This window comes from Nerophis ophidion, linkage group LG29 (assembly GCF_033978795.1).
Source record: "Nerophis ophidion isolate RoL-2023_Sa linkage group LG29, RoL_Noph_v1.0, whole genome shotgun sequence".
Taxonomy (NCBI): domain Eukaryota; kingdom Metazoa; phylum Chordata; class Actinopteri; order Syngnathiformes; family Syngnathidae; genus Nerophis; species Nerophis ophidion.
Window position 1 is genome coordinate 4,070,076 of NC_084639.1, and position 10,000 is coordinate 4,080,075.

General features: G+C 40.0%; 1 protein-coding gene across 2 annotated transcripts in view; it reads right to left on the reverse strand.

The window, feature by feature from the left end:
- Positions 1 to 10,000, reverse strand: part of LOC133545978 (complexin-2-like) — a 239,220-nt gene that overhangs the window by 195,973 nt on the left and 33,247 nt on the right. The window lies entirely within an intron of this gene.

Here is a 10,000-nt window from a genome sequence, read left to right on the forward strand (position 1 = left end):
GGTTCGTCAACAACAAACTCTGACAGAACCCTATTATTTTTGGTTAAAAGAAAGCCAATAATGCCATTTTTTGTGGTCCCCTTTCAGTATCGAAAAGTATCGAAATACATTTTGGTACCGGTACCAAAATATTGGAATCGGGACAACACTATGTGGTCTACACGCTGGACCTGGCTCGCATTAAGCGTCCATGTTTCCTCTTCATCTATCGTGTTTGAAGGTTGCAGAAAGAGTGCATTTTTTTCCACAAGATGTTTGTATTCAGTGTGTAAGTCGACATCTTGATTTCCGACATCGTAACTGGAACGCTTTTAAGTAATTCCCAGCTCCGACATTTCCCAGGTAAATGGAACGCAGCATCATGGTCTAGATTGTTGTTAGTCCCGCCCACTGACTTTGACAGCTATGTTTGACGGATAGAATCAATTCATGAAGGGCTAACACACAGGTTCATGAAATAATTAACCTGATAATCAAATAATTAAATCATGAAATAATTGAATCAATCATAAAATATAAAATAAATACTTTTTTTTTTTAAAGAGTTAAATATATATTTGTATTAAATCAATGAATGACACATTTATGTATTAAATTGCAATAATAATTCATTAATGACACACATAAAATTAATTTAATTTTATCCGTGGTTCTCAACCTTTTTTTAGTGATGTACTCCCTGTGGACATTTTTTTTAATTCAAGTACCCCCTAATCAGAGCAAAACATTTTTGGTTGAAAAAAGGAGATAAAGAAGTAAAATACAGCACTATGTCATCACTTTCTGGTTCATTAAATTGTATAACAGTGCAAAATATTGCTCATTTGTAGTGGTCTTTCTTGAACTATTTGGAAAAATATCTATAAAAATAACTAAATACCTGTTGAAAAATAAACAAGTGATTCAATTATAAATAAAGATTTCCACACATAGAAGTAAATAAATGATAAATGGGTTGTACTTGTATAGCGCTTTTCTACCTTCAAGGTACTCAAAGCGCTTTGACACTACTTCCACATTTACCCATTCACACACACATTCACACACTGATGGAGGGAGCTGCCATGCAAGGCGCTTACCAGCACCCATCAGGAGCAATGGTGACGTGTCTTGCTCAGGACACAACAGACGTGACGAGGTTGGTACTAGGTGGGGATTTGAACCAGGGACCCTCGGGTTCCGCACGGCCACTCTCCCACTGCGCCACGCCGCCCCTGTGCGAAATTTCAAGCCTTGGGACAATAAAAAGGACTATTACACAGTCGCGTCAAATCTTTTCACTAGTTTCACTCGTGGAGGTCTGAGAGGCGCAAAGTAATCATCAACTTAAAGTGCCCTCTTTGTGGATTGTAATAGAGATCCATCTGGATTCATCAACTTATTTCTAAACATTTCTTCACAAAAAAAGAAATCTTTAACATCAACATTTATTTAAAAAATCTAGCTGCCAACACTGAATATTGCATTGTTGCATTTATTTTCACAGTTTTTGAACTTACATTCATATTTTGTTGAAGTATTATTCAATACATATATTTATAAAGGATTTTTGCATTGTTCTTATTTTTAGAATATTTAAAAAAAATCTCACGTACCCCTTGGCATACCTCCAAGTACCCCTAGGGGTATGCGTACCCCCATTTGAGAACCACCGCTCTGTAGTAGTGGTGGCAAGCAAAAAAAAAAAAAAAAAAAAAAAAAAATATTTCCCTAAATAGTAAATTAGGATCAGTAAAGCCTGCGATGAGGTGCAGCTTGTCCAGTGTGTAAATTTCCTTCCGCCTGATTGTAGCTGAGATTGGCTCCAGCGCCCCCCGCGACCCCGAAGGAAATAAGCGGTAGGAAATGGATGGATGGATCAGTAAAGCCAAGGTGGACTCATCACACTGCAGAGTGCTCTGGAATAAAGAAATAAGAGTGCAGAGGAGGAGGCCCATACCCCCCTTTGGGCGGCTCATTAATTCATTTAGTGCTCCATAAGACCACAAAGTCAAACCATTACCACTTTGGAGGCTAAAGTCGGAGTTATTACAGCGCACTGACGCCTTCTTTTTAAGCTTCACTGAAGCAATCCACTCCCATATTCTAACACACCAAAATAGTATGACTGTTCATCCATCCATCCATTTTATACAGCTTGTCTCTTTTGGAGTCACGGGGGGTGCTGGAGCCTACTTTAACTGCATTCGGTACACCCTGGATAAGTATTACTGTACACTAATACTCAATTAGAGACAAAAAGAGCACTAACAGAAACTATACAAAGAATACAACAACATTCCAAAACTCATACAATCAAGTAAAATAATATCACGGGTTTTGTGACCAGAATATTGACGGAATTACTCACTCTTGGGAGTTTTACCGCGTTTTATCATTAATATTAATCTCTACATCCCTACAATCAGGTAAATTATGACAATATTGATAAAATATTTTACAATAAAATGTTTTTTGATTTTCTGAATTAAGAAGTAATATTACGAGAAACATATTTGTCGGATGAGAATTTACTCGTTAAAACTACAGTGAAGTGAAGTGAATTATATTTACATAGCGCTTTTTCTCTAGTGACTCAAAGCGCTTTACACAGTGAAACCCAATATCTAAGTTACATTCAAACCAGTGTGGGTGGCACTGGGAGCAGGTGGGTAAAGTGCCTTGCCCAAGGACACAACGGCAGTGACTAGGTTCGCGGAAGCGGGAATCGAACCTGCAACCCTCAAGTTGCTGGCACGGCCGCTCTACCAACCGAGCTAAACCGCCCGGTTGGTAGAGCGGGTAATTCTTCGTTTATCAATATAAGTTAGTTTAATACGTGACTGCAATAAATTAAGTAGGAATTATTTTTTATAAATCAAATATTTTAGCAAGGGATGTCTGATTATATCGGAGTGACGATATTATCGGCCGATAAATGCTTTAAAATGTAATATCGGGAATTATCCGTATCGGTTTCAGAAAGTATAATTCATGACTTTTTAAAACGCCGCTACACGAAGTGATACATGAACGCAGGGAGAAATACAGAGCAGTTGTGTCTCCCAGTCATACTTGCCAACCCTCCCCATTTTCCTGGGAGACTCCCAAATATCAGTGCTCCTCCCGAAAATCTCCCGGGGCAACCATTCTCCCAAATTTCTCCCGATTTCCACCCAGAAAACAACATTGGACATATTGCGTGCCGGCCCAGTCACATAATATGTACGGCTTTTTACACACACAAGTGAATGCAAGGCATACTTGGTCAACAGCCATATAGCTCACACTGAGGGTGGCCGTATAAACAACCCTTAACACTGTTACAAATATGCGCCACACTGTGAACCCACACCAAACACATTTCGGGAGAACATCCGCACCGTAACACAACATAAACATGACAGAACAAATAGCTACAACCCCTTGCAGTACTAAATCTTACGAGACACTACAATATGCACCCCTGTCCCCAACTCAATCCCGCACACTTCAACCTCATCATACTCTCTCAGTGAGAGCACGTCCCAAATTCCAAGCTGCTATTTTGCATGTTAAAAAAAATAATGCACTTTGTGACTTCAGTAATAAACGTGGCAGTGCCATGCTGGCATTTTTTACACAACTTGAGTTGATTTATTTTGGAAAACCTTGTTACATTGTTTAATGCATCACAGCAAAATTAAGCATAATAATGTGTTAATTCCACGACTGTATATATCGGTATCGGTAATTAAGAGTTGGACGAAATCGAAATATCGGATATCGGTAAAAAAAAGCCATTATCAGACATCTCTAATTATAACATATACAAATCGGCTCGTTCGTGGTGGCTAGCAATCCAGCTAATGGGAGCAATCAATTCTACTTCTAAATCCCTTTAAAAATGCATTCAAAAACCACCAACGATACTTTATTTACATTACGTAACCTGTATAATAACCAAGCTGTAACAACATTGTTATCGAAAGAGTGAACACCGGGGAACTATTTTTCTATCATAGTAACACATCGGCATGCTTAGGTATTACCATGAATTGATTAACGTGGACCCCAACTTAAACAAGTTGAAAAACTTATTCGGGTGATACCATTTAGTGGTCAATTGTACGGAATATGTACTGTACTGTGCAATCCACTAATACAAGTATCAATCAATAGCCGTAAAAGCTAACTACGGCATGAGATAAGCTCGTTTCCGCACGAAACGCCTTTGGTTTTGTAACATACAACACAATGCGATAGGACACCAATCTGTACTGACCGAAAAACATGAACAATCATTTTACAGTAACTGTAAAATATTATTTCATGTTTTGTTTGTAACAGCACATGCTGTCTATCATGATGCACATAATTATAGTCTGCAAATGATGTGTTGTTGTTGAGTGTCAGGGCTGTCTAGAGCTCGGCAGAGTAACCGTGTTATACTCTTCCGTATCAGTTGGTGGCAGCAGGTAGCTAACTGCTTTGTAGATGTCGGAAACAGCGACAAAAGGTGAGTGCCGCTAAGAAAAGGCATTGAAGCTTAGGGAAGGCGATGCAGAACAAAACTAAAACTGAACTGGCTACAATGTAAACCAAAACAGAATGCTGGACGACAGCAAAGACTTACTGTGGAGAAAAGACATCGTACATCCGAACATGACATGACAATCAACAATGTCCACACAAAGGAGGATTAAAAACAACTGAAATGTTCTTGGTTGCTAAAACAAAGTAAATGCGGGAAATATCGCTCAAAGCAAGACATGAAACTGCTACAGGAAAATACCAAAAAAAAAAGAGTAAAAGCCACCAAATTAGGAGTGCAATACAAGAAGTAAAACAGTAAAAAAGTCAAAATAAGTCAGGGTGTGATGTGACAGGTGGTGACAGTACACCTACTTTGAGACAAGAGCTATAGTGATGCATGCTTGGTTATGTTTTAAAGCAGGGGTGTCAAACGTACGGCCCGCGGGCCGGATCAAGCCCGCGGACAGGTTTTATCCGGCCCGCTGAATGAGTTTGCTAAATATAAAATTGAGCCGAAATTTTTGAATGACAGAAACAGCTGTTCTGAGTGTGTCCACTAGATGTCACAATAGCAATTCTGTGTATCTTTGTAGAATAGATGATGCTACATATGTAAAAAAAACACACGCATAATGTTAATGCAGCATTCAAGGAAAATTAGCAAACTACATAAATAAGATCCTGTAATTTGATGTTATTATTTTATCTTGATAGGGTGTCAAACGTACGGCCCGCGGGCCGGATCAAGCCCGCGAACAGGTTTTATCCGGCCCGCTGAATGAGTTTGCTAAATATAAAATTGAGCCGAAATTTTTGAATGACAGAAACAGCTGTTCTGAGTGTGTCCACTAGATGTCACAATAGCAATTCTGTGTATCTTTGTAGAATAGATGATGCTACATATGTAAACAAAACACACGCATAATGTTAATGCAGCATTCAAGGAAAATTAGCAAACTACATAAATAAGATCCTGTAATTTGATGTTATTTTATCTTGATGGATTGAAAATAAACACCAATGAGTTGACTGAAGAACATTATCCCATAATTTATTCGGAAAGTATAAATAACGACTTGAGATGTCCAATAATGGCTTTTTTGCTGATATTCCGATATCGACCAACTCTTAGATAACGATTCCGATATCAACTAATACCGATATATGGAATTAACACATTATTAAGCCTAATTTTGTTGTAAAATCTGAAGTTGTCATTGTTTTTAAGTTATCGTGCCGTGATTTTACCAGTCCGGCCCACTCGGGAGTAGATTTTTCTTCATGTGGCCCCCCATCTAAAATGAGTTTGACACCCCTGGCTTAAAGCCATATCCAACAATTTCGACGACAACTTTTTACTGTCAACTGAGTTTCGTTTTTTAATGATTTCTGCTGTTGGTGTGCCTCCGCATTTTTTCAATGAAAGAAATGTGCCTTGGCTCAAGAAAGGTTGAAAAACACTGCTCTACATAACATGTAATGGTGGTTATTTGGTCAAAATGTTGCATAGATGATTTTTACGGATCATCTTCAAGCCGCTTTCGGCTTATTTACGTGGCTCACCTTCGGCAGCGTCTTCTCCTCCTCATCTTTGTTATAGCGGTGTAGCGTGCAAGGACGGAAGTGGAAGAAGTGTCAAAATATGGAGCGAACTGTTTTAATGAAATTCAGACTTTACTTAAATCAACAACGGAGCAGCATCTCCTCATCCAGAAACAACAACAAGGCCGGAAAGGTGTTCCGTGAAAAACCGTCCGGCTGGAATGATCAAATAACTAAAGTTCCTTGGGTGAATAAAGTAAACTCACTACGCCGGTATGTTTTAGTGCTTTCATGGTGAGTTTACTGACAGATATAAGTAATAACTTTATACAACTTTATATTAGAAATGGCAAACGCGCAGGATGAATGTCCCATAACAAGTAGATAGAGAAAAAGAAGAAGCTTACGGACTACAAATGTGGATACGCTAATTTTTTTAGGATTTATGCAGCTCCCAAATACAGATCAGCAGGTACTAGAAGGTAGGAAAAGTTGCTTTAGCATAATATTGCAAAACAAAACGCCAGATAATATGTCTTACCTTATACACACACCATAACAATACTCCTATGTTTAATGCGCCGACAATCCATCAAGTGGTGCGACTTCATAGCTTACCAAAGTCGTACTAAAACATTTTCATAGATTTTTGAGCGCTCTGTGTAATGTTCTATATTTTAAATGGAACATATAAAATGTTGTTGTTGTTTACTTGAAGAATATTGCCATTATTGTGCAGCCTACACTTATCTCTTATGTTTGACTGCCATCTACTGGAAACACTTATCATTACACCATGTGCCAAATAAAATATCTTCGAGGTGGGTAACCAAATTCATTCTTTACATTAAGCGCACCGGGTTATAAGTCACACTGTCGAGTTTTGAGGGGAAAAAAAAGTATTATAAGTGCGCCTCATAGTCCGGAAAATACGGTAGACATTTTTCATCACAAAATAAAATGTAAAAATATGAAAAATGCTGTGACACCTCCATAATAACAATACACAAAGCCACTTTTGGATTTCAGTGAAAATAATAGCTGAGATTTATGGTAAACATATTTTACATAATGCCAGTTTCTTATTGTCATTATTTACCATTTTCCAGTATGCTCGTTACCATGGCAATCACGTTTGCACAATCATCATTAGCACGTGATTGACGAGTAAGAGCTTATTGATGGTGATGATGATGATGATGATGATGATGATGATGTGGTTCATGAGGGAAGCTACCGATTTTACACCTCATTTGGATTGTTGTTGATATTTCTCCATGGGGAAGGAAGCCTGCAGACGCCTCTGCTTCCATAAATAAAACTTTAATGAGGTTGTCTGTAACTTTGCTGGCAAATATAACGATTCAGCCACGACATTGATCAATTTATATTACTTAGGTTCAACTACATCTGTGCACGGCATGTTGGCCTTCTGGAAGATATCTATCACTCCGACATCGCTTTAAAAGGAAATCGATGGATAATAAAATACTACATTCAAGAACGGTAGGCTTTATATATAGTTGTTTTTAGACGTCAAACCAGGGGCTTCAAACACATTTTAGATGGGGGGGGCCACATGGAGAAAAATCTACTCCCGAGTGGACCGCCTTCAGCCCGATTATAGCTGAGATGGGCACCGGTAAAATCACAGCACGATGACTTAAAAATAAAAGACAACTTCGTTGATTGTTTTCTTTGTTTACAAATAGAACAAGCACATTCTGAAAATGTACAAGCATAATGTTTTGGGTTTTTTTTAATGTTGCGGTTAATAACATTGTGGAGAGTCGGAGCCGGCGAACGAGCAGCGGGGCAGGGCACGCCGGAGCCCGGCCCAAGATGGCAGGGACGGCGACCGAGCGGAGAGGCGGGGCGTGCCGGGAGCGACGCCGTGCTCGAAATCAGGTGCGTAGATCGCGCACCTGTACGCAATCAGTGAATCTCCTCTCGCTGAAAAAGGGGCAGCAGCAGAGGAGGGTGAGGCAGAAGGAGTTGGAGAGCCTGCAGCAGTGGATGAGGAGCGAAAGTAACAGAGAGCAAGACGCGGATGACGACGACGGAGGCGGCCGAAGAGCGAGACGGGGGAGCGTGCAATGGGAGCGACGATGGCGCAAAAGACTTTCTTTATTAGGAAAAACAAGAGTCAAACCTGAACAAGCATGTCCTTCCTTGGTGGTCCATGGAACCCGCACGACTGCAAGAGTCCGTCACAAATATTCTATCTTTATTTGTCATGATTTAAACTTTCTGAATAAATCATGAGATAATGTTCATCAGTCAATTCATTGGTGTTAATTTTCAATCCATCAAGATAAAACAATAACATCAAAAACTAATTACAGGATGTTATTAATGTAGTTTGATGATTTTCCTCGACTGGTGAACTAACGTGTTTTTTTGTTTTTTTTAAATATCATACTTGCCAACACTCCTGATTTTCCTGGGGGACTCCCGAATTTCAGTGCCCCTCCCGAAAATCTCCCGGGGCAACCATTCTCCCGAATTCCTCCAGATTTCCACCCGGACAAAAATATTGGGGGCGTGCCTTTAGTGTCCTCTCTAACCTGAAAAGGAGACTATTATATATGTCTCCATTATCCGTAGGTTTATCTATAACCCATAAAGTAGGCAGGCACGGAGCTATTTCTCAGCGTGTGTTTATTTATTCCAGCCGGCACGTTAATACACTGACACGCAACATCCAAATTCCCATCTTGCAGTGCTTCAAAATTATGGCAAGTAGTAATGTCCAAAAACAAAACAGAGACGAAACGGAAGAAATAAGAAGAAACATGGCAACGACGATTAAGAAGAAGAAGTACGCTTGCAAGTTCTAAAATGATTGGAAAAAAATCATTTCAGTTCATCCAGGACAGTTTGAAGGGGAAGGTGTATGCTGCCTGCAAAATGTAGATCAGACTTCTCCATTGAACACGGTGGCGGAACAAATATACTCATTCATGAACAGATTTTTTTATTATATCTATCTATTATATATATATATATATATATATATATATATATATATATATATATATATATATATATATATATTGTAGCTGAGATAGGCGCCAGCGCCCCCCGCGACCCCAAAAGGGAATAAGCGGTAGGAAATGGATAGATGGATATATGGAGAGGCGCAGTCGACGGGCCGGCAGCGGGGCAGGGCACGCGCCAGCCCTGCCCAAGATGGCGGCAAGGAGGCGGAGCGGAGAGGCAGGGCGTGCCGGGAGCGACGCCGCCGCAATCTAAATCAGGTGCGTGGCTCACACACCGGGAAAAGATTAATCCATCTCCTCATGCTGTATAAAACGGGAGAAGGAGGAGAAATTGTGGCAGAAGTAGTTGGAGAGCCTGCAGGAGCAGATGAAGAGCAAGAGCGATCAAAGAGCAACAGAGAGCGAGCCATAGAAGAGGAGGACGACGACGACGACGGCGGCTGAAAGAGCGGACCGTGAGCGATCAGTGGAAAGGACCAGCTGAAAAGTGATCCGACCTACACTAAAGCTTTTTTATTGAAAAATAAACCAGAGTTAAACCTGCTAAAAGGATGTCCTTCCTGGGTGGTCCATTAAACCCGCACGACGATGGCAAAAGACTGTTACATTTTATATATATATATATATATATATATATATATATATATATATATATATATATATATACATACACATAGCCCTGCGATGAGGTGGCGACTTGTCCAGGGTGTAAACCGCCTTCTGCCCGAATGTAGCTGAGATAGGCTCCAGCGCCCCCCGCAACCCCAAAGGGAATAAGCGGTGTGAAAATATATGTTTTAACATGTTTTGTTACATTCCTGTTTGTGCACCTCTGGGTTTGTTTTAGTTTCCATGGGGATTAATTGGGTTCACCTGCCTCTGGTTAGTGGTCGGCACGCTCAGCTGCTGTCGACCACCAACCAGAGAGCTTTTTACTGAACTTATTCTGGCTTCCTTGTTTG